This window comes from Pelophylax lessonae, assembly GCF_965119305.1.
Source record: "Pelophylax lessonae genome assembly, chromosome: 8".
NCBI classification, from domain to species: domain Eukaryota; kingdom Metazoa; phylum Chordata; class Amphibia; order Anura; family Ranidae; genus Pelophylax; species Pelophylax lessonae.
In genome coordinates, this window is record NC_138775.1 from 87050194 (window position 1) to 87076738 (window position 26545).

General features: G+C 41.9%; 1 protein-coding gene across 4 annotated transcripts in view; it reads right to left on the bottom strand.

Annotated features, from left to right (window-relative positions):
- CHL1 (cell adhesion molecule L1 like) overlaps positions 1-26545 on the bottom strand; it is a 261925-nt gene that overhangs the window by 181279 nt on the left and 54101 nt on the right. For 3 of the 4 annotated variants that reach the window (XM_082265850.1, XM_082265848.1, XM_082265851.1), the window contains exon 2: positions 1605-1689. The gene's annotated coding sequence lies outside the window, so the exon portion shown is untranslated. Of the gene's footprint in view, positions 1-1411; positions 1551-1604; positions 1690-26545 lie in introns of those variants that run through there. The other variant, XM_082265849.1, reaches the window with a different exon arrangement.

The following is a 26545-nucleotide window of genomic DNA, read 5'->3' on the forward strand; positions in this document are numbered from 1 at the left end:
ATGTCCAGTATAACAATGCTAGGAATATGGCAGGGGCGATCTTATATACTGGGGGGGCGTATTCACTAATGATTGGTCTAGGGACCCCCTAGTCACTCCAATCACATTCCTAGCATTCTCCTGCCCCCTCAATTGGCTTTTGCTAATGGTTCTGGTCCAATCACAGGCTTTTAAAGCCCATTTCCTGAAGCATTGCACTTTGGGCGGTTCTGGTTGCCGAATTCCGAACTTTTTGGGCAAAAAGTTCTAAATTCGGCCGAACCTCGAACACCCTATGTTCGGGCCGAACCGATGATCGACCCGAACCGTTCGATCATCCCTAATCTACATGTGTTTGCACAGGTGTAAGTTAAGTCTAAATAAAGGGGAAGAATAAATGAACAAAAAGACAAATTATGTACGCATCTTTACGCATTTAAACACACCTGTACAAAAGTATTTTACTGATCATTACACGGGAACTTTTCCCTTAGAAAACGTGTAATAATATCAATAAAGTTTTTATGGCCATGTGAATGAAGCCTGCAGGCATTAGGCTGTGAGCTTTTAAATATGACAAATAAGTTATAAAACCTAAATATACATAAGTGACCAGAGACACAAACCAGTCAGTATTTCCAATAACTAGTTAGTGTTTCCTTGTACATGTTTACCTCCATAATGCAAAGTATAATTTTCAATTAAACAACATTTTTCACCCACAATTTCTTCTTCATCACAGGTCAGGAGAGTACCTGTCATAGGTGCCCATCGACATTAACAGAAAGTCCCATTTCATACAATTAGCAAACTGCCTCTAAAGCACAGTATTTTATAGATGCTATGGGAGTACAATTTGCGATATCATCTACCAGGCGCTGTCAAAGGCAGGTATTTACACTCACAGAAGCCTTTTCCAAAGTATTAAAAACTGAAAGGTTTGTAGTGACCAATTGAAAAAAAAACTTCAAAAACAAGCATTTGGTTAAATTCTCTATGAAATTCTGCTTGCAATAAATAAACCCTTTCTATGAAAACAATCCCAATTTGCTGCAAATCAATGTCAGCTTCTTACGCAAATGAAAAAAAAAAATAAAAAACATAAAAAAAATGTAAAAATTAATGAATATAAAAAAAAAAAAATGAGTAAAAAACAAATAAAGACAAAAAAATCCAACAAGCAAAACAAAAAGCAATGATGCAATATAACCTAAATAAGGCTAAGAATGATGTATAAAACATAGTTAATTATAGCAACCAAACAGCAATCAGATTTTATTTATCTGAATACACTAGAATGACATAAAAATAGATAGGTTGCTGTGGTCCCAACATTTTCCCATCAATTCTCTTTGCAAAGTTTAAATATTAAATAAAGCAGAAAATGCTAACACAAATATACATATAAATATTCATGATAATAATGCATCACCTTTATGTCCAGTCCTAATGAAAGAGGTAATGAGATGAAAGCAGAGACGGAGAAGTGGATAAGGTCCTATGGTAGGTGTATATATCCAACCGCACCCTTACAGTTACTAACAATGCATCTGACGTCATACACTGCCGTCACTTCATGGGATGTAAATGTAACTGGCTTGCATAGAAGACAGCATTGTACTTACCATGCTTTTATTCCTATCTCTTGATTGCAACGATTCCCTGGCCCTTAATATCTCCACACAACGTGATGCCGATCGCTACGCTGACCTGTCAGGACAAGAATTCAATGAAAACAATTTAAAATTCATGTACACTGTTAAGCTATTGCTTAACACTCAGCCTTCCCGGGAAGTTCTGCAACTAGTCACTGCATGTTTTGGGTTAGGCCTTTATAAAATAACTATAGGGCAGTTACTAAACCATGATCATAAAAATAGATCATGGGCTTAAATTGAACAAATAACTATTTATTTTTTTATTTTTATTAAGACCTGCCTTGCTGTACTTTAATGCACCTAAAATTAGAAGAGAGAGTTGCGCCTTTCTCTCTAAGGATGCTTAAGACTTAAATCGTTTCTGTAATAACCTGTGAAAAGTTAATTAGCCTTTGCGTGTATAACAATTGCTCAATCCTTATATTTAGGGAAATTCATGGATGGATACATGAAAAAGGCCGACTCGATGTAAATCATGTTTTTAATCTGTGTTAGACCAGGTTCACATCTCTCCAGGATGGTATTGTACGTATCTTAATGTGTGTTGCATTTAGGCAGCCCATTAACCACTTCAGCTCCGGAAGGTTTTACCCCCTTAATGACCAGGCTACTTTTTGTGATTCGGCACTGTGTTACTTTAACGAACAATTGCTCGGTCGTGAGATGCTGTACTAAAATACAATTGATGTCCTTTTTTCCCACAAATAGAGCTCTCTTTTGGTGGTATTTGATCACCTCCTGCGGTTTTTAGACTTTGCGCTATAAACAAAAAAAGAGCGACAATTTTGAAAAAAACACAATATTATTTACTTTCTGCTCTAAAACGTTGCCAATAAAAAAATTTTATCAGTTATTATCAGTTTAAGGCCCCTTTCACACATACGGTCCGTTCAGTTCATCAGTTCAGTCACGTCAAATGTATCAGTTTTTCATCCGTTTTTCGTCAGTGGTCATCCGTTTTTCATCAGTTGTTATCCGGTTTTCATCCGTTTTTCGTCAGTGGTCATCCGTTTTTCATCAGTTGTTATCCGGTTTTCATCCGTTTTTCATCAGTTGTCATTCGTTTTTCATCCGTTGTCATCCGTTTTTCATCAGTTGTCATTCGTTTTTCATCCGTTATCATCCGTTTTTCATCCGTTGTCATCCGTTTTTCGTCCGATCCGTTTTTTTGAAGGATCAAAAATAGGGCATTCATCCGTTCAAAAAAAAACGGACAATGACGGAAGCGGATGAAAACGGATGTTAACTGATGATCATCCGTTGTCATCCGTTTTTACATAGAGATACATTGATGTCTGTTTTTCATCCGTCAACGGATGGATGAAAAACGGACAAACGGACAGCATGTGTGAAAGGGGCCTAAGTCAATTTGTATTCTGCTACATTCTTTTGGTAAAAAAAAATCCAAAAAGGCATATTTTAATTTGCTTGCTCAAAAGTTATAGCATTTACAAACTATGGGATAGATTTTTGTACTTTTTATTTTTTTTTGTTTTGGTTTTAATAATGGCAGCAATCAGCAATTTTTAGTGGGACTGCGACATTGCGGCGGACAGATCAGAACCCTAACTGACATTTTTGGGGACCAGTGACATTAATACAGTAATCGGTGCTTAAAAATATGCACTGTTACAGTATAAATGCCACCGGCCAGTGCCATCTTAAGAGCCTTATAGGCCCCTGGGCAATGCAGTGCTCTGGGGCCCCCTGCCTACACAATCACCCACGAGAATATACTACAAGAGAGTACAACTACCTGGAGTATATACCTTACTGTATACATATTACAGGGAACACTATATACTACAAGAGTCTCTTGTAGTATATATTGGTCCCTGTAATATGTATATAGTAAGGTATATACTCCAGGTAGTTGTATTCTCTTGTAGTATATATTGGTCCCTGTAATATGTATATAGACTATATACACATTACGGGGAACACTATATACTTCAAGAGAGTACAACTACTACCTGGAGGATATATACCTTACTATATACATATTACAGGGACCAATATATAGTAAGGTATATCCTGCAGGTAGTTGTCTCTTGTGTCGATGGAGAGAAAGTGAAAAAAAGAAAGAAAATCAAGCAGCCTGGCAGCTGGGCTGGCTGCCTTACCTTTCACAACGGCTGCACATGAAGGGAGGACGTGGGTGGAGCCAGTCTTCTAGGCGCGGAGAGGAGAGGAGGACGAGCCGACGAGGAGGATCCTCCTCCTCCGCTGTGCATCATGGGTCTGCTCTCAGAACGTCACTGGTTGCTAGATGCCTATCGGCTGGCCTTATCAACCAGTGTGCAGTGCAGACTCGAGTCGAGCCACCGGCGGACAACAACGGGGGGCCCGGCGGACAGCGGGGGGGCCCTAGACCACCAGGTAATCTGGATTCTGGCCTGTTGGGGGACAGTAATTGCCACCATGTGTGTGGGGCGCCTTGGCAAATGGGGCCCCCGGGCAACTGCGGGGCATGCCCATTGGAAAAGACGGCCCTGCCACCGGCAGGGAAGGGGTTAATACTGAGGGTGATCAAAGGGTTAGATGTATGCTTAGCTGAAACACACAATCTCATTGTGCCTGTCTGACAGAAGAGCCACCTGCTTTGTTTACTCAGGCTCTCTTGTCAGTTTCTCTGAAGATCGCGGAAGGCCGGCGGCGATCAAGCCCGCTCCTTTTGCGGTCTGGCTCCCCCTATGTCTAATCACAGCAGGAGCGTGTGAACTGCCCACGATTCTGATGCAGTGCGGAAACCCGCACAGAATTCGCTGTGGTTCCTGCATCGCAACAGTATAAACCTAGCCTTAAGCTGGGTGCAGAGATGTATAGTAACTAAGTAGAACTACTTCACTACTGTACTTAAGTACCGAAAGGCGGTATCTGTACTTTCCTAGAGTAGAATTTTTTTCTCCTACTTCCACTTTTACTTCACTACATTTTTTCGATGATTTCAATACTTCTACTCCGATATTTTTTTTTTGTGCTTCATAGTTACTCGTTACTATTATAAAAATTACCACTGCCAGAACAGTAGATGGCAGGTTTCATGAAGCTCAAAAAAATGTGTATAATGTCATGTGTACTTTTGACTTTTGACTTCTTTTGACTTCTTTCTTTAATAACTTTAACTTTAATAACTTTAACTTTAATAAACTTTTGACTTCTTTCTTTAATAACTACATAACACAGTACTTGTACTTTTACTTTCAGTACTTGAGTAGCAAAATCTTTTAAAAAAACTACTTGCAATACTTAAGTACAAAAAATGTTGAATACTTTAGTACTTCTACTCAAGTCACTTTTTGATCGAGCACTTCCACTTCTACTCAAGTCACTTTTTGATCGAGCACCAAGTATGGGTTTCGAGTACTTTATCCAAATCTAGCTGGGTGCATACGTTTAGAATATTGTACAAAATATATCGCTTTTGAAGCGATCGTATGATACTCTGATCTTTAGTACACGGCTTTCGTCAGAAATTTTCTGAAAGGACAAACACGAAAATTTTTCTTGTGCGATACGAGATCATACGATTTTTGTTTAATCAGTACAGTTTTCGTCCGAAAATACACTACATGACATCCAAATTTTTATTTTGACGTACAAGAATTTTCGTACTTTAGTAACCTATTCTTTTTTGATAAAAAAAAAAAACAGACGATCATTCGTCCGATAATCTCAACCTGTGTGCTAGGCTTTAGCTGGAATTTGACTTTAACATCTTAATGACCGCCCGCTGCAGTTTTACTGCAGCAGGTCAGCTCTGTCCCACAAAATGACATAACTGTACATCGCTAGTGGGGCGTACGCACCCATTGGCCACAGAGGAAGCCAATTATCTGGTCCGGCAGCCGCGATTGCTCCTCGCGGAGACAGAATGGCGGTTTGCAGTTGTAAACACGGCTGACCGATGTTCTGTCAGTAATGAACACAGGGATCCTCTGTTCCTCCCAATCAGGAACACAGGTGTCTGTGTTCAAGCAGAAAGCCCATCCCCTACACAGTTAGAAAGCATCCCCTAGGGACACATTTAACCCTTGAATTGCCCCTGGTGTTAACCCATTCCCTGGCAGTATCATTAGTACAGTAACAGTGCATATTTTTAGCACTGATTACTGTAGTAATGTCACGGGTCCCCCCAAAAGTGTCAAAAATGTCAGTTAGGTGTCCGATCTGTCTGCCGCAATGTCGCAGTCCCGCAAAAAATCGCTGATCGCCGCCATTACTAGTAAAAAAAATAAATACATGAAAATGACATAAATCTTTCCCCTAGTTTGTAGACGCGATAACTTTTGTGCAAACCAATCAATATACACATATTGGGATTTTTTTTTTACCAAAAATATGTAGCAGAATACAAATTTGCCTAAAATGATGAAAAAAAATCGTTTTTTTAATTTTTTTTTATTGGGAATTTAATATAGCAGAAAGTTATTTTTTTTTTTTTTCGTCTGGTATTTTACATTTACAGAAAGTAAATAATATTGTTTTTTTTTTCATAGCACAAAAAATAAAAATTGCAGAGGGGATCAAATACCCCCCCAAAAAAGCTCTATTTGTGGGGGGAAAACGGACATCAATTTTTTTCGGGTGCAGCGTCGCACGACTGCACAATTGTCAGTTAAAGTAACGCAGTGCCGTATCGCAAAAAAAATGGCCTGGTCATTAAGGGGGTAAAACATTCTGGTCAAGAAGTGGTTAAGTGAACTATTTCTGCTTATTTAGTAAGTCTCTGTCTTCCTGATTGCTTATCTCAGGAGGTTTTAAAAAGAGAGAGGGAGTGTAGACTGTTTCCGCTGGTGATTAATCCACGTATCTCTATTTTTCTTTAAATTGTATACAATTACAGGTTTTATACAAGAGGAAGCCTGTAGGTAAAAACCTCTTCATGTTAAACACTGCAATAGCAACTTATAATATGTGCTCTAAAAATATATAATAATAATAATCATAATCTATAATGTATTAACCACTTAAGCCCCAGAAGATTTTACCCCCTTCCTGACCAGGGCCTATTTTGCGATTCGGCACTGCGTGACTTTAACGGACAATTGCGCAGTCGTGCGACGCTGTACCTAAACGAAATTGACGTCCTTTTTTTTCCCACAAACAGAGCTTTCTTTTGGTGGTATTTGATCACCTGTGTGATTTTTTGATCATGCGCTGTAAACAAAAAAAGAGCGTCAATTTTGCAAAAATAATATTTTTCACATTTTTTTATATGAAATTCCCCAAAAAAATTTTAAAAAATCAAAATTTTTTAACATTTTCAGCCAATTTGTTTTATGCTACATATGTTTGGTAGAAAAAATCGCAAAAAGCGTATTTTGATTGGTTTGCGCAAAAGTTATCGCGTTTACTAACAAAGGGAAAGATTTTTGTCATTTTTGTTGTTTTTTTTTTAACGAGTAGTGGCGGCGATCTGCGATTTTTTTTTGCGGGACTGCGACATTGCGACGGACAGATCGGACCCTTGACTGACATTTTTGACACTTTTGGGGTTACCAGTGACATTACTGCAGTAATGTCTGCTATATATATGCACTGTTACTGTAAAAATGACACTGGCAGTGAAGGGGTTAACTGTATTGGAGAGGGAGGGGTTAAGTGTGTCCTAGGGGCGTGCTTCTAACTGTGATTGGACATGGCTACTGGTGTAAGAACAGAGATCAACGGTCCTACATAGTAGAACCGTCTGATCTCCATTCTTGCACAGGGAAGAATGACAGGCGGCTTTGTTTACATCAACTGCCTGCCTTTCTTCCGGTGTCACGGACGATCGCGAGTCCGCCGGGCACCTCTGGCGGCGCACGCTCGCTCCCTAGAAGCCTCACAGGCTAGACCTACGTCGCTTTGCCTGTGAGGGACTGACCACCGCAGTAAATAGTCGTGCGGCGGTCGGCAAGTGGTTAAAGCTGGAGTTTTTGGATTGCAATTTTTACTCAGATACATTGGCTCAGCTCAAATCAATATAAGTATGTATGTGTCATTCCTCTGGAAGTTGGAAACCACTGTAGAAGGCATTACTACTATTTCAATGATCTCCACCAGCCTCTGGGTTCCGTGCAAAGCTGCTGCCTTGTTGCTTACTGAACACAAGAGGGTGCCCACACGGCACGGGTGCCATTCAGAGAACGCTTGCCATTTTCTCAATGGGTGCGTATTCTCTGATAGGACGAGGTGGAGAGGCAGGACGGTGAGGTCACAATCTCATACCTCCCAACTTTTTGAGATTGGAACGAGGGACACCTATTAGCAAAAGTCAGTGTTGCCAACCTCCCGCAGCATTTTTTTACTGACAAAACATGGAAAATTTACTGGCAGAGCACATTTTTTACTGACAACCGGAAAAATGACATACAAACTAAGAAAATCAATATTTAAACAGTATAAAAACACAACATGGAAATATTGACAATGCCCATAAAAAGTAATTTGACTGGTTTACACTTAGAAAAGTCAACACAGCATGACCAATTATCAGACCCTGATATTTACAAACAGTTGTAAAAAATCGCAGAATTTTACAAACTGTCCATAAATTGACACAGTTGGCAACCTTGGCAAAAATATGTAGGCACAGGACCCCCCCCCCCCCCGCCACACCCCTTTAAAGGAGAAATATACAAAAAAAATACATAGCAAAAGAGCCTATGCGCTACCACTGGAATAATTAAAGAAAAATCTATATGGATGGTAAACCAAAATGAAGTGGCAATATAAAAGCGGAAGAAAAAAGCTGCCAATTTTAGTAGTGTCCCCACATACTCACATAAATGACTAGAAAAGGTAAATTGACGCTCAATTCAGAATAAATAAATAAATATTACATAAATATATCATAAATGATGATAAATGTGCAAAATAGTGCAAATCCATATAAGTAAAGTGCTGTGCATACATAAAACCGTGAATGAAGCAATATTCAAAAAAATGCCAAAAAAGTCCATAAAGTGCTAAATGTGATAGGATCAGTGAATCAATATTTAATAAATAATATGACAATATCAATGATAACACAAATACCATAATCCGTGTAAGCCCCTGTTCACACTAAGGCGACCTGTGAGGCGACCTGGTCGCCTCACAGGTCGCCGCAGGTCGCCTCCCATAGGGAAGCTGCGGACCCGTTCTAATAGGAGCGACACAAGTCGCTCCGACTTAGAAAAAGGGTCCGGAGCTTCTTTGGGGCGACCAGGAGGCGACCGCCATAGACTTCAATGTTATGAAGTCCGTGGCGGCCGCTCCGAGGTCGCGGCGCACTGCTCGCACCGCGATCTCGGAGGTCGCCCCGGGAAGTAGCGTCGCGTGTATGTGAACCGGCGCTAAAGCGCTTTTGTTGAAAAAAAATAAAAATATAAATACAGGGGTTTAAATATAAAAGTTCTTGTGCAAATGTGCAAAGTTTATATATAAAAGTTCATGTGCCACTGTGCAAACATAAAGCCAATGATGGTGTTCTGGACACGCGAAGTGCTCCCAAATCCAACTTAGGTCACCGATGTGCACAAAATCCCACAATATATGCAGTGGCCGCTCACCTCCAGGTAGGTTACAACAAGCGTGGTTTTAGAGAAAGTGTTTCTCCTGTATGGCTCCAAGCGGTGGTAACCGGGTGGCTAATAGGTGGTAATCTCATAGAGAAAGGGTCCTCTTTAGCTCTCTCTCAATATGGAACCAATAAAGAAAGGGGCCTCATAGTGTAATATGTAATAACATTTATTTGAATAAAAATAGATAACTCACAGTAAAGATAGGGTGAATGCTCCTCCGCAAACTCGCGGTGTACACAGAAATGTAAACTTCCTTTCACGGCCATAGACCGGAAGTGACGTCACCCAGCTCCTGCCGACGCGTTGCATCACTCACGCGACTTTCTCAAGGGTATTATACAAAGAAATGTTTAGTTAAACCCACAAGTGCTTTTTCTTACCACTGCTATTCTTTATATTGGCTTTTGAAATGCAAATGCAGCAATTTAGAAATTGGATGAAAGGTTTAGCTCTGGGAAACACGTTTTGAAAGATAAAAAGTGCATTTTATATACAACTGTATGGATTAGACCAACATGAGGGACAAATGAGGGGGGAAGAGAGACAGAGGGACTTTGTTCCAATCAGGGACAGTCCCTCAAAATCAGGGACAGTTGGGAGCTATGTAATCTCCACCAATAATATAAGGCTTTGTGTTTATTGAGAAAATGCAAGTGTTCTCTGAAAGGTGCCCATGCCCAAGTGACCTTCTGTGTTCACTAAGCAGCAGGGCAGCTGTTCAGCTTGGGACCTGGAAGCTGGTTGAGATTACTGAAGTAGACTACTACTACTACAGTGATTTCCAGCTTCCACAGGGATCCCATAGGTAAGGCACATACATACTTACATTGTTCCAAGTTGGTGAAGAAAGCTATGCTTGTGCTCCCCTTCTCCTGACAATGTAGACTGATTGGGAGGGGCCTGACTGGAGATGTCATCACACCCGGTGCAGCGTTCACACTATACGTTACAATTAGTCTTTTAAAGTCTTAAACTACAATTTCAGTCTTTTAAATCAAAAAGTCAATCCTAGGGCCCCAGCACGTCTACTCCATTTTCTTCATAAGTTATCAGATGGTATGTACTCCTCAATGTTATATTTTTCTTTATCCCCATAGGCATGTTCATATGGATGTGTAATCTTGGAAACCAGCAAATGTTATTCATCTGTTGGTAATAGAGCTTCAGTGTAGCCTTCCCGTGACATATTGACCCTTTCTAATGTAATTCTATCCCTGCTTCTTTTGTCTTCTGCTTGCTTTTGACAAAAACAGAATTTAGTTGTAATCAGTTCAAACCAACATTTTGGTAACTTGTGTCCTCTAGTGGCTTGTTTTAGAATTACTGCAAAATTATAATGCATCTAAACAAAATCAAACTAAAGATGGCCATACACACATAGATTTTTCTTTTGTTCAGCATGTTAAACAAAAAACTCTAACAGATTCCTCCATCCATGCTAAATCATGCAGATTCAGGAATCTCCTGTTGTATTCTGAAAATACTCAAAAAGTGCCTGCATTATTTATCCTGCACAGAACATATCGTACACCTAATAAACTATTTGGGGCTGGAGGGACTCTCCTTTATACCCGAAATTTACAGTCCACAGAGGGGGACTTTATACACATGATATGGTGTTGCCCAAAAACTTACACGATATTGGGCAGAGGTTATGTGGACTATTTCTGCTCTAGCCCAAACACCTATACCTCTCAACCCGCTGAGGTGCCTGTTGGGTGCGATTGATGCTGAAATGTATTTACACCATGGTAACCAGATTATTATACCTTGCTAGGATTTTTATACCTTGCTTCCTGATTAGCCAGGAGAAGAATCCGAGTGACAATAGCGAATATTCATTCGCTATTGTCACACAACTGGGTGGGCTCAGGGCGCACTGCTCTGCGCCCCAAGCCCACTCTTTTTTGAAGCCTATTAGAGCCTCTGGCTCTAATCATGTGCTTAAAAAAAAAAAAAACCATTGGAATCCATGCGTCCGGTGCACTGCATGTAGATTAGGGGGCCAGACGCATGGATGGGGGGCGGCGCCCCTGCGCCAACAATGGATGTGCCGCCCCTGCTTGGGACCTTTCTTATGTTCTATATATCTGCGTAGCTAAGTTGACATTTTGAGCAGATGTCCATTAACAAGCTCGGGTGGTTTGATTCATTTCTCTTCTTTCTTTCTGTTTCCTTTTAATTTCTGTTTTTGCAAAAAAAAACATAAAAAAACATTATATATGTTCTATATACTGGTGACCGCATTTTATTTTTCTGACTATTAGTATGTGCAATAATTGTGTTCTGATTGATACGTATACCATATTATTGGGCTATATGGTCACTTACAATCCTTGTCAATAAAAAAAGTTTTGATTAAAAATAAAATAAAAGTGCCTGCATCTGATTGGAGTTCACACCATAGAAATACAGAAAGAACCAAATTAAAGAATAAAGATAAAGCTTGGATGGACTGAAAAAAACAGTGACTTTGCAGGTCTAAATTAGGACCGGTATTGATATCTTCGCGTGTAGTAACAGCAGTTGTTGTGCAGCAATGGAATCACAGTTTTTTTTCAAGTCCACCCAATTTTAATCCTGTGTTGTGCTGTTGTAGGGGAGTGGTGTTGTTCCTGAAACGCGTTGGCTGTTTTTATATGACTTTTTTCACCAACAATTAAATCTATTTCGGACTCTTTCATCCGGTTTTGGTCTGGCACTCCTTTCTGTATTTCCATGGTTTAAGCTACTGTTTGGTGTCCACCAAAAGGACGCCTTACTTTGTGGGAGCTGCCTCGTCAGAACTATAGAGCTTTTTGGAAATTTTCCTTCATTTGACTACACATGCAAGTCTAAAAGTTACCAATGTCTCTTTGAATGTTGTCCTACATCTGATTGGATGCAGGCACTGTTCAGCTGACAATTTTGGATGTTAGATGTTGAGCGGGAGGGTGCCAACAGGCCAACCATGGAGTAAATTTCATCGGGTTCATAAGGAACCGGTTGCAATCCATTCCACGTATGGCCGGCTTAAGGCTATTTATCTACAGGCTTAACTTTCAGTGAATGTGGTGCTTGATAAGTCTGCTTGCTGTGACAGTTGCTAATTCTATGGGGAAAAGAGGTTGCTGAGTACACAAAGGGGTGCTTACTAAAGGCAAATAGACCATGTACCTTGAAAGGGCAGTTGCTTAAGAGCATCATGAATGAGGGACAGCTCTGCTGACTCCCATTATCCAATCATGTGCAAGCAGCATGTGCAGTGCTGTTTTTTTTTTTACTTTACTTGCATGCAGGGCTTTTTTTCTCAGAGAAAAAGTTCAGGAACTCCTCCCTTTCGAGTCACCTTCACCACCTCCAAACACCGTTCCTTGGTTTCAACCCTTACCCCCTCCCAATACCGCCCCTTTTAGAGAATACAGACCCAAGAATTAATTTGTGGTGCTAAGTATTTTGTATGGAATTTATGGAAGGGAAACTCCAACGACAATAGATCCACTCCAGCAACAATAGACTCCTAACAGCCAGCAACAAAGACCCCTCCCTCAACAACACATCCCTCCCAGCTACAACTGACCCCCTGCAACATAAGACCCACCCCCCAGCAACAATAGATCCCTACCAGCAACAATAGATCCCTACCAGCAACAATAGACCTTCCCAGCAACCATAGACCCCTATGCAAAAATAGATCCCTTCCAGCAACAAAAGGTTCCTCAGTAGCAAGCATCAATAGACCCTAGAGCAGCCAGCAACAAAGACCCCTCCCTCAACAGCACATCCCTACCAGCAACAACTGACCCCCAGAAACAATATACCTCTCGTGAGCAACAAAAGAACTCCCCAGCAACAATAGATCCCTCAGCAGCCAGCATCAAAAGACCCTCCAGCACACCCCAGCAACTGCTATTACATACATTCAGTTCTGGAGGTGCCGGAACTGCGTTCCCCCACGCTCCCCCTGAAAAAAAGCCCTGCTCATGGGCGTCCGCAGGAGGGGGCAAGGGAGGGTGAGTGCCCCCCCCCCCCCCGGAATATCACACACAAATTATTTTTGCCTTTATTCAGCAGCGCACGAGTGCAGCGCTGATCCGCCCGCCCGCCGGCTCTGGCTCCCTCCTCTCTCCGTCCTCGGTCCTCTCCTGCCCTTCCGAGTTCCGACAGCTGCAGGGGGTGGGCTGGGGATTCCCTGCTGGCTGCTGCTGATGTCACTCAGCTCAGCAAGGGGCGGAGCTGCGGCCCACGGAGGAGAGAGGAGCCTCAGCGTCAGCGTGCCCTGGAGAGGAGGCGGGAGAGGCAGCGCTGCGGCCGGGATTTGGAGTGAGTGACCTGCTGCTGTGACCAGACAGACAGTGTCTAACAGGAGTCTACGTGACCTGAGCGGTGAAGAAGAGAGAGAGAGAGTAAGTCTTCTTGTCACTGACAAAGTGACAATCAATTACATTGAAATACTGACTGTCATACTGACAACTGACATCCATGTGAGTGACATCATTATTACTACATCTATTGCTGGCCTGCTGCCTGTTATATAATATTATAGTGCTTAGTGAGTGAGCTGAGGCTGAGCAGATCTTTACAGCCTGGGCCCTGGAGGACTACAGGTACCAGCTGCCTGCAACAATCAATGACATTTAAATACTAACATTCATCCATGTTGTGACATACTACATCTATTGCTGGCCTGCTGCCTGTTATATAATATTATAGTGAGTGAGCTGAGCAGATCTTTACAGCCTGGGCCCTGGAGGACTACAGGTACCAGCTGCAAGCACCAGGGATCCTGTCTGCTCAGCCTATAGAGCCCCAGATCTCCCTTTGTACTGCACACATAAGCAGAGATGTATAGTAACTAAGTAGAACCACTTCACTACTGTACTTAAGTACCGAAAGGCGGTATCTGTACTTTCCTAGAGTAGAATTTTTTTCTCCTACTTCCACTTTTACTTCACTACATTTTTTCAATGGTTTCAATACTTCTACTCCAATATTTTTTTTTTGTGCTGCATAGTTACTCGTTACTATTATAAAATTACCACTGCCTGAACAGAAGATGGCAGGTTTCATGAGACTCAAAACATGTGTATTATCAGCGCATACGAAAATAAATGCTACTGTATGTATAAATAAAAGCTGCATTTGAAATAATAAAAAACAATATGATGTTCAAACTTTTGACTTCTTTCGACTTCTTTCTTTAATAACTACATAACACAGTACTTGTACTTTTACTTTCAGTACTTGAGTAGCAATTTTTTTTTCAAAACTACTGGTACTTTTACTTTCAGTACTTGAGTAGCAAAATTTTTTAAAAAAATACTTGCAATACTTAAGTACAAAAAATGTTGAATACTTTAGTACTTCTACTCAAGTCACTTTTTGATCGAGCACTTCCACTTCTACTTAAGTCACTTTTTGATCGAGCACTTGTACTTTTACTCAAGTATGGGTTTCGAGTACTTTATACAACTCTGCACATAAGACATTAGACATCTACTGCTGTTATATAATACCATGATGAGCAGATCTTTACAGCCTGTGGACTTCAAGTACCAACTTCACCTGGGGTCCTCCTGTCTGCTTTGCTTATGGAGTCACTAATCTCTAATTGTAAAACAGACATATGACATCTAATATTATAGTGAACAGATCTATACAGCCTGGGGGGACTACAAGTACCAGCTGCGCCTGGGATCCTGTTTGCTGAACCTATAGAGTCACAGATCTCTAATTTCTCTACATAAATACTACATCTACTGCTGTTATATACTGTTATAATGAGTAGATCTATCTATACAGCCTGGAGGACGACAAGTAGTACCAGATGTATTTACTAATAGGATCGGATGAAAACGGACAGGCAGTTGTAGTGCCTTGATCATGTGTGTATAAAAAATGTGGTGCATTCAATAGTGTAAACAAAAAAAAAGATTAGAAATTGCTAATCAGACAATGGCAGATTGATCCTTCTATTAAGCTTTTGCATCAGGTTTCTTAAACCTTTGCATGCCTGCGCTTTATTTGATAATGACTAAGCCCCTCCCCTTCATGACATTGTCAAAAAGGGGCGGAGCACGGGTGACCTTAAAATGATGCCCCCCCCCTGAAAAAAGTTCTGCGGATGCCCATGGCCCTGCTTGCATGTAATTGGATATTCTTTGTAAAGTGAAGCTTTACTTCATTTACCAAGCTCTGAAGCAACTGTACTTGCAAAGTGCACAGTCTATTTGCCTTTAGTAAATCCACCCCTTAACCACTTGCCGACCTCCGCAAGTGCATATACTGCGGAAGTCAGCCCCGTGCAGGCAAAGTGACGTACCGGTACATCACTCGCCTGTGAGCCAATAGGGGGCCAGCGCGCGCCGCCCCCGCTCATTCACGGACACCTCAGCGCGAGTGACCCGCGGACCCGATTTCCGCCGGTCACTCGCGATCGTCAGTTACAGAGGGAGAAAGGCAGGCGGCTAATGTAAACAAAGCCGCCTGTCATTCTCCCTTGTGTAACAGCAGAGATCATACGGTCCTGCTATGTAGGACCGTAGATCTCTGCTGTTACATGAACAGCCACATCCCTGCACAGTTAGAAGCATGCCCCTAGGGACACACTTAACCCCTCCTTCTCCAATAAAGTTAACCCCTTCCCTGTCAGTGTCATTTTAACAGTAACAGTGCATATGTATAGCACTGATTACTGTAGTAATGTCACTGGTACCCCCAAAAGTGTCAAAAATGTCAGTCAAGGGTCCGATCTGTCTACCACAATGTCGCAGTCCCGCAAAAAAAATCGCAGATCGCCGCCATTACTCGTTAAAAAAACCCAACAAAAATGACAAAAATCTTTCCTGTAGTTAGTAAACGCAATAACTTTTGCGCAAATCAATCAAAATACGCTTATTGCGATTTTTTTACCAAACATATGTAGCAGAAAACAAATTGGTCAAAAATGTTAAAAAATTTTGATTTTTACATTTTTTGGGGGAATTTCATATAAAAAAATGTGAAAAATATTGTTATTTTTTTTAAATTTACGCTCTTTTTTTGTTTATAGCGCATGATCAAAAAATCGCACATGTGATCAAATACCACCAAAAGAAAGCTCTGTTTGTGGAAAAAAAAGGACGTCAAATTTGTTTAGGTACAGCGTCGCACGACCACGCAATTGTCCGTTAAATTCACGCAGTGCCAAATCGCAAAATAGGGCCTGGTCAGGAAGGGGGTAAAATCTTCTGGGGCTTAAGTGGATAATATTAGCATGCTCTGGACACAGACGGGCAAATACAAAGTGCAATCTCCCCAACTGACATAAAAACCTGGGGGCTTTCTTTTCACACCAAAATTGTGGTTCCAGTGTAAACTTAGTTTTGCTTATAATGAATGGACACCGTGCTGAAAAAAAAGAATCTGATTTGCTAAAGAAGTTGTGAAAGTTTACACAATAAATTATGTAAATCTTCCCTTCAAAAGTCCAATCATGTGCAGATGAAATAAGTTAACACGGATCTGCTTTTAAATGACTGGATAATTGACGTGCATCTTCACAAAATGTTATTGTATGAACATACTCAATTTCTTTAGTAAATCAGCCTCATAGTGCGTGGTATCCTGCATTGCATAGCTTTGCTTTTGTTGCCAGATACCAAAAACCATCAAACTCAATTGTCATCGTGGATAACAGCAGATTTATTAGATTATGATACCAAATATTATAATCAGTTTAAAAATCTGTTTTTTTAGGCTTGATTTCCTGCCTCTTTTACCTATTGCCATTAAAAGAACAAGTGTGCCTGCGTGGGTTTTCCACCGGGTACTCCGGTTTCTTCCCACACTCCAAAGACATGCTGGTAGGTTATTGGATCCTGTTTAAATTGGCTTTACTATGTGTATGTAAGAATGCAAATTAGGGACCTTAGATTGTAAGCTCCTTGAGGGTAGGGACTGATGTGAATGTACAATGTATATGTAAAGCGCTGCGTAAATTGACAGCGCTATACAAGTACCTGAAATAAATGAATAAATAAGGCAGGTATGGCCATTTGTAAAATCTTGAAAGCTTATCTCATAAGGATTTCCTCCTTCCCCAGCAAGAGACCGTGTTACTACTTATGAATAACAGCAGGAGATCGGGAGCCCTGGTGAGATCAACATATTAATGTAATACATTTTATATTGTTAGCATTTTCAGTCCTTTCTTTTTATGTTGATTCTTTTTTTTATTTTTTTTAATACTTGCATATGTATGCCAACAGGGGACTGAGAAGCAGCTAAGTAAAATTGTTATTTTAAATTGAGCCATTCTTCAAGGTTTTGGTTTTTATGATAGCAAAAGTATAATCATATGTGATGCGTTAGGCTCTCTGCGGTTTCTTTAGCACCTCTTTTATAAGGAGGTATTCTTTAGTGTTGTTCATTTACATTCGAATTTGCATGCAAGAAAAGTGTGCATATGAACGGTGGATCATGGGAAAACCTAGATGCAATCACCATGTGATACATATTATTGGATGGAATTGCATGTCTGGTGATCTTTACTAGAGTTGAGCGGACACCTGGATGTCCGTGTTCGGCGGGTTCGGCCGAACTTTAAAAAAAAGTCCGGGTCCGTGTCCCGGACTTTTTCCGAACTTTACCCGGACACCGAACCCCATTGAAGTCAATGGGGACCCGAACTTTCAGGCACTAAAATGGCTCTAAAACACCAATGGAAAGGGCTAGAGTGTTGCAAATGGCAGCAAAACGTAGTTAAGAGCATGGCAAGTGCTCTGCAAACAAATTTCTTTATCTGTGAAGGACGAGGCCCATATGGAGTAGGAGGGAGGTTGAGGTGGCGGTGGATGTGGCGGTGTAAGTGGAAGCGGCGGTGGAGGGGGACGAGGTAGCCAACAATGCTTTTTATCAGTCATTTTAAATTAGGGTACACCCCAAAAGAGTGAGAAAGATCAAAAATATAACAATGGCTGGGTAAGGTCGGTATCCATCTCTATTCTGCACAAGGTACGGAAAAGTCCTGTGGGATCCATGCCTGGTTCATTTTAATGAACGAGAGCTTGTCCACATTGTCTCTGGACAGGCGGCTGCGCTTGTCTGTGATAACGCCCCCAGCCGTGCTAAATACACGTTCAGATAATACACTGGCTGCAGGGCACGCCAGCACCTCCAAGGCGTAAAGGGCAAGCTCAGGCCATGTGACCAACTCCACTATGGCCTGCTGCTGCTCGCACAGTCTTAACAGCATGTGCAAGGTGGAGTTCCACCTTGTGGGCACGTCACATATGGCGGTGAGCGGGAAGGCCGCAGTTACGCTGCAGTGCTGACAGGCGAGCAGCAGCAGGGTGAGAACGCCAAAAGCGCGCACAGATGGCCCGCACTTTCTGCAGCAGCTCTGACATATCAGGGTAATTTTTAAGGAACCTCTGCACCACCAAATTCAGCACATGCGCCAGGCAAGGGATGTGCGTCAAACCGGCTAGGCCCAGAGCTGCTATGAGATTTCGCCCGTTATCGCACACCACCAGGCCGGGCTTGAGGCTCGCTGGCAGCAACCACTCATTTGTCTGCTGGTCCATGCTCCTCCACAACTCCTGCGTGGTGTGTGGTTTTTCCCCCAAACAGGCAAGTTTTAAAACTGCCTGCTGTCGTTTACCCCTGGCTGTGCTGAAGTTGGTGGTGAAGGTGTTACGCTGACCGGATGAGGAGGCGGTAGAGGATGAGGAAGCGGAGTAGGAGGAGTTAGGAACAGGAGGCAAACTGAAGCGCCCTGCAATCCTCAGTGGTGGAAGGACATGCGCCAAATTGCTATCCGCCTCAGGCCCATCCGCCACTGCATTTACCCAGTGTGCCGTTAGGGAGATATAACGCCCCTGACCGTGCTTACTGGTCCACGTATCGGTAGTTAGGTGGACCTTGCCACAGATGGCGTTGAGCAGTGCACACCTGATTTTTTCCCCCACTTGGTTGTGCAGGGAAGGGATGGCTTGCCTGGAAAAGTAGTGGCAGCTGGGCACGACGTACTGTGGGACAGCCACCGACATAAGGCTTTTAAAACTGTGCGTCTCCACCAGATGGAATGACAGCATTCTAAAGGCCAAGAATTTTGAAATGCTAGCATTCAGGGCCAGGGATCTCCGGTGGGTAGAGGGGTACTTCCTCTTCCTCTGAAGTGTTTGGGAGATGGAAAGCTGAACGCTTCCACGGGACATTGTGGAGATGGTTGGTGATCCAGGTGGTGGTGTTGCTGACAGATCCTCTGTTTGCGGGGTGGCAGGTGCCGGTATCACTACAGAGGTGGATGAAGAGGCTGAGACTGCAGCAGAAGAGGAAGCAGGAGGAGCCAGAGACCTTTCTTGGTTTTGAAGGTGTCTACTCCACTGCGGCTCGTGCTTTGCACTTAGATGCCTGATCATGCAGGTTGTACTCAGGTTGAGAAGGTTTATGCCTCGCTTCAGGCTCTGATTGCACAGGGTGCAAACCACTCGTGTCCTGTCATCAGCACATTTTCTGAAGAACTTCCACGCTAGAGAACTCCTTTGAGCTGGCTTTGGTGCACTCGGTCCCTTGCTGCGTTGGGCAGTAGCAGGCGTAGTGTCTAGGGCATGGCCGCTCCGCTTCTGCACCCTGCTCCCTCTTCTGCTGTGCTGGTGGCTCTGTGCGACCACCGCCTCTTCCTCCAAACTACTCAGGTCTCCTGCATGACCTTCATTCCATGTGGGGTCGAGGACCTCATCGTCCTCCACATCATCTTCCACCCAGTCTTCACCCCTGCCCTCCTTGTCGGTCTCCACAATTCTGAGTGCCGCAGCAGTTGGCACCTGCGTTTCGTCATCATCGGAGACGTGCTGCGATGGTCCTTCCATGTACTCATCTTGTGAAATAAGTGGTTGGGCATCGCTGCACTCAATCTCTTCCACTTCTGGGGCAGGGCTAGGTGGATGGCCCTGGGAAACCCTGCTGACAGAGTCATCAAAAAGAAGAAGAGACTGCTGCATGACTTGGGGCTCAGACTGCTTGCCTGATTTGCAAGAAGGTGAGGTGAAAGACGGATGAACATCGGCTGCAGGTGCCAACTCTGAACTTTCTGCAGTAGACTGGGTGGGAGACAATGTGAAGTAACTGGAGGCACTGTCAGCAGCAAACCAATCTACTATCGCCTCTACTTGTTCTGGCCTCAACACTTGTAGAGGCGCATGATGCCCTACCAAATACTGCTGCAGGTTCTGTCGCCTACTCACACTTGAGGAAGGTGTTTCACTTGTGTGTGTAACTGGCACAGATCGACCACGTCCCCTCCTTGCAACAGGAGCTCTACCAGCAGCACCACGACCCAGGCCACGGCCCCTATTTGACGGTCTCCTCATATTTCTGTAATTCATGATCTTGCCCTAGAAAGGTGTTTATTGAATAGCGGAACAAAACAACAACAGTATCGCACGGGTGTATCTCACAGTCAAATATGCAAACTATGCCGCAAATTTAATTTTTTTTACCCCAAAAGGGTGTTTATTAAATAGCGGAGTAGAAAAACAGTATACAAATACAACAGGTGTATCTCACAGTCAAATATGCAAAGTATGCCACAATTTAATTTTTTTCAACCCAAAAGGGTGTATATTGAATAGCGGAATAGAAAAAAGGATATAAAACGGTGTATCTCACACGTACAAACACAGACTAGGCCCTGATTACAATTTTTTGTACCCTAAAGGCAGGATGAGGAGTAGGAGGAGTTCGGAACAGGAGGCAAACTGAAGCGCCCTGCAATCCTCGGCGGTGGAAGGAGATGCGCCAAACAAATTTAAAAGGTGTATCTCACACGTACCGATACAGACTATGCCGTAATTAAATTTTTTCCACCCCAAAAGGGTGTATATTGAATAGCGGAATAGAAAAAGTTTTATAAAACGGTGTATCTCACACGTACAAACACAGACTAGGCCCCGATTAAAATTTTTTGTACCCTAAAGGGAGGATGAGGATGAGGAAGAGGAGTAGGAGGAGTTCGGAACAGGAGGCAAACTGAAGCGCCCTGCAATCCTCGGTGGTGGAAGGAGATGCGCCAAACAAATTTAAAAGGTGTATCTCACACGTACCGATACAGACTATGCCGTAATTTATTTTTTTTACACTCCAAAAGGGTGTATATTGAATAGCGGAACAGGAAAAATTTTATAAAACGGTGTATCTGACACGTACAAACACAGACTAGGCCCCGATTACAATTTTTTGTATCCTAAAGGCAGGATGAGGATGAGGAAGAGGAGTAGGAGGAGTTCGAAACAGGAGGCAAACTTAAGCGCCCTGCAATCCTCGGCGGTGGAAGGAGATGCGCCAAACAAATTTAAAAAGGTGTATCTCACACGTACCGATACAGACTATGCCGTAATTTAATTCTTTTTACCCCAAAGGGTGTAGATTGAATAGCGGAATAGAAAATATGATATCAAAAGGTGTATCTCACACGTACAGACCCAGACTAGGCCCCGATTACTATTTTTTGTACCCTAAAGGCAGGATGAGGAGTAGGAGGAGTTCTTGACATGAGGCAAACTGAAGCACCCTGCAATCCTCGGCGGTGGAAGATGCGCCCCAAAAATTTGGAAGGTGTATCTCACACGTACCGATAAAGACTATGCCGCAATTTAATTCTTTTTACCTCAAAGGGTGTAGATTGAATAGCGGAATAGAAAATATGATATCAAAAGGTGTATCTCACACGTACAGACCCAGACTAGGCCCCGATTACTATTTTTTGTACCCTAAAGGCAGGATGAGGAGTAGGAGGAGTTCGGAACAGGAGGCAAACTGAAGCACCCTGCAATCCTCGGCGGTGGAAGATGCGCCCCAAAAATTTGGAAGGTGTATCTCACACGTACCGATAAAGACTATGCCGCAATTTAATTATTTTTACCCCAAAGGATGTAGATTGAATAGCGGAATAGAAAATATGATATCAAAAGGTGTATCTAACACGTACAGACCCAAAACAAGCCCCGATTACAATTTTTTGTACCCTAAAGGCAGGATGAGGAGTAGGAGGAGTTCGGAACAGGAGACAAACTGAAGCACCTTGCAATCCTCGGCTGTGGAAGATGCGCCCCAAAAATTTGGAAGGTGTATCTCACACGTACCGATACAGACTATGCCGCAATTTAATTCTATTTACCCCAAAGGGTGTAGATTGAATAGCGGAATAGAAAATATGATATCAAAAGGTGTATCTCACACGTACAGACCCAGACTAGGCCCCGATTACTATTTTTTGTACCCTAAAGGCAGGATGAGGAGTAGGAGGAGTTTGGAACAGGAGGCAAACTGAAGCACCCTGCAATCCTCGGCAGTGGAAGATGCGCCCCAAAAATTTGGAAGGTGTATCTCACACGTACCGATACAGACTATGCCGCAATTTAATTCTTTTTACCCCAAAGGGTGTAGATTGAATAGCGGAATAGAAAATATGATATCAAAAGGTGTATCTCAAACGTACAGACCCAGACTAGGCCCCGATTACTATTTTTTGTACCCTAAAGGCAGGATGAGGAGTAGGAGGAGTTCGGAACAGGAGGCAAACTGAAGCACCCTGCAATCCTCGGCGGTGGAAGATGCGCCCCAAAAATTTGGAAGGTGTATCTCACACGTACCGATACAGACTATGCCGCAATTTAATTCTTTTTACCCCAAAGGGTGTAGATTGAATAGCGGAATAGAAAATATGATATAAAATTGATGATTTTTCAATAGCACATGTGAACACAGCAGTGTCTTATGTTTTATGTCAAGGTCAGCTCTGCAGCAGGCTATGAAGGGGAAAAAAAAAATTCCCCTTTAAGTTTGTAATTTTTAACCTCCCTGGCGGTAATCCCGAGCGTGACTCGGGGTGGATTTTTTAGGTTAGGATCGGTAACCTCGAGTCACGCTCGGGCTAGATGTGCAGAGAGCGCAGCGGTGTCTCTTACCTTCTCCTGGCGATCCAGCGACGATGCTGTGACCGCCAGCCGAGAGTCCCGCCGCTCGTCTGTCGGTCTGATGACTTCCTAGTTCCGTTCCCTGCAGCAGAAATGCTGCATGGGAGCGGAGCTAGGGAGGGAAATAAAAAAAAAAAAAAACGTTGCACAAAACACAAACACATAACACATTTATATATATATATATATATATATGTATATATGTGTATATATATATATATATATATATATATATATATATATATATATATATATATATATATGCACACACACACACATATATATATATATATATATATATATAAAATTATATTATTGATTCAATTATAATTCATGCTTTATATATATATATATATACACACACACACATATATATATATAATATATATATGTGTATATATATATATATATATATAATATATAATGCATTAATTATAATCTAATCAATAATATAATTTTATTATATATATTATATATTAAATAATAAAATTATGTTATTATAATAATAATATAATTTATAATAATATAAAATTGATAATAATCAATAATATAATTTTATTATATATATTATATATTAAATAATAAAATTATATTATTGATTCGATTATAATTCATGCGTTTGTGTTTCAAATTTATCACATCTGGGATGTCTACTAGACTCTTGTTTTGGTCAGGTTTAATTCAGTAATTACTAAGAATTGTAGGCCTATAATACATAACGCCAAATTTCCATGAAAAAAATTGTACCGCTTTTGGTATGTAATTCCTGACATAATCATACCGCCAGGGAGGTTAAATAGCAGATTAGTACAGACTATGCCACAATTTAATTTTTTTTAACCCAAAAGGGTGTATATTGAATAGTGGAATAGAAAAAAGTGTATAAAATTGAAAATCACTCAATAGCACATGTGAACACAGCAGTGTCTTATGTCACGGTCAGCTCAGCAGCAAGCAGGCTATGAAGGGGAAAAAAAAAAATTCCCCTTTAACTTAATTTTTTAATAGCAGATTAGAACAGCAATCTGTAGTAAAATATAGCTGAACGCTGCACACAACAGACTGATAAAAATAGATTTTTTTTCTCCCTCCTCCTCCTCCTCCTCCTCCTCAGTGGGCTCAAGTGAGGGCAAAAAGATTGATCACTGCACCACCCCCCACACAGCAAAATCGATGTAGACTGTCCCTGCCTAATCTCTCCAGCCTGTCCCTAAAATGCTCAAAAAGATTGTTCACTGCACCATCCCCCACACAGCAAAATCGATGTAGACTGTCCCTGCCTAATCTCTCCAGCCTGTCCCTAAAATGCTCAAAAAGATCGTTCACTGCACCACCCCCCACACAGCAAAATCGATGTAGACTGTCCCTGCCTAATCTCTCCAGCCTGTCCCTAAAATGCTCAAATAACTTTCCCTGCCTACACTCCGACCTGTCCCTGCATTCTTTTCAGACACAATTTTTCACTGTCTGTCCCTAATCAGCAGCCAGCACGTATGATGTGTGCTCTCTCCCTAAACTACAGCAGAATGACGCACCGTGCTAGGTCTCTCGAACTTATAAAGACATGGGTCACATGCTTCAGATGGACAATCACAGCTACTAATACATTAGTAGGCATGGCTGGGATGGCTTAAGGCACATCAGTTAAATGCTTGTTGACTGGCTGTTGAAAGCCTGCCATTAAAAGCGCGCCATTACATACAAAACAGGAAATAAAATTACCGAACACGGATTTTAAACCCGAACATACAGTAAAGTTTTCGGGTCTGTGTTCGGGTAACAAAAATCCAATTATTCGGTACGAACCCGAATAATACAGTCCGTGTTCGCTCAACACTAATCTTTACTGAATCAAGTCCTTGAATCAAGCCAAGAACACCTTATTCTTGGCTTCCATATTTTTGCCTATTCAAAATGCATCACATTATTCACACCTGCAGTGCATTCCCCCATGAAAGGATCTCTTTAACTCCTTTACGACCGCCCACCGCAGATGTACTGCGGCAGGCCGCCGCTCCTGGGCAAAACGCCGTACATGTACGGCGCTCGCTCCCGGGAGTCTAGGGGGCGAGCGTACGCCGCCGCCGGCATGTTCCAACCCCCGCTCGTCAGTGGGGAAGCCGATGCCTGTGTCAGGCGGCTCCGATTGCTGCCTGACACCCACGATCATTCCCCGCTGAGAGAGAAGGACGGTCGGCTGTTGTAAACACAGTCGACCGTCCTTCTCCCTGGGATGATCATAGAGATCATGTGATCCTGCTATATAGGATCAGATGTCTCTATGGTCATTTCAGAAGCCACGCCCCCCACAGTTAGAATCACTCCCCTAGGCTGACATTAACCCCTTGATCACCCACAGGGTTAACCCCTTCCCTGCCAATGGCATTATTACAATAACAGTACATATTTTTAGCACTGATTACTGTAGTAATGTCACTGGTACCCCCAAAAGTGTCAAAAATGTCAGTTAGGGGTCCGATCTGTCCACCGCAATGTCGCAGTCCCGCAAAAAATCGCAGATCGCCGCCATTACTAGTAAAAGAAAAAAACAATAAAAATCACAAAAATCTTTCCCGTAGTTAGTAGACGTGATAACTTTTGCGCAAACAAATCAAAATACGCTTATTGCAATTTTTTTTTACCAAAAATATGTAGCAAAAAACTAATTGGCCTAAAATGTTAAAAAATTTTGATTTTTTAATTTTTTTTGGGGAATGTCATAAAGCAGAATGAGAAAAATATTGTTTTTTTTTTTTTGTTTTTTTTTCAAAATTGTCGCTATTTTTTTGTTTATAGCTCAAAAAATAAAAATTGCATAGTTGATCAAATACCACCAAAAGAAAGCTCTATTTGTGAGGAAAAAAAGATGTAAATTTCATTTGGGTCGCATGACCGCCCAATTGTCCGTTAAAATAATGCAGCATTATATATACTGTATTGGCCTATGTAAAGGACATTTTAATAGTATTTATGGACAATAAGTAAAAGTTTTAAGGGCTTATCAAATCTTAATATAATTAAAAATGTAAGGAATTCCTGTTTAGAAAACCCTTAGAAGAATACTGGAATTTTTACAGTCTCCTTTACCCAAAAAGGCACCTATTATGAAAATGTAGGTTGTATTTCAATGTTGCATAATGTGAATTATCTTATTTTCTGTGATGGTAAAGGGACTTAGTTAACGTGGAGCTTCACTCAAAAGGGGGTGTTCCGCTTTTCTGCCTCCTTCCCCCCTCCTCTACCACTAGTGGACATATTTTTTTTAAAAGGGCAGCAGGTACCTGGGGTTGCCTAGGGGATTTCAGCAGAAGTTTGCTACCTCTTTGCCTGCAGCCTCCTGGGATATCTCACAGGTCCCAGAAGACTGCAGGACCATTCACATTATGGTTCTCTGTTTAAAATAATTTTATTATCCAACAAT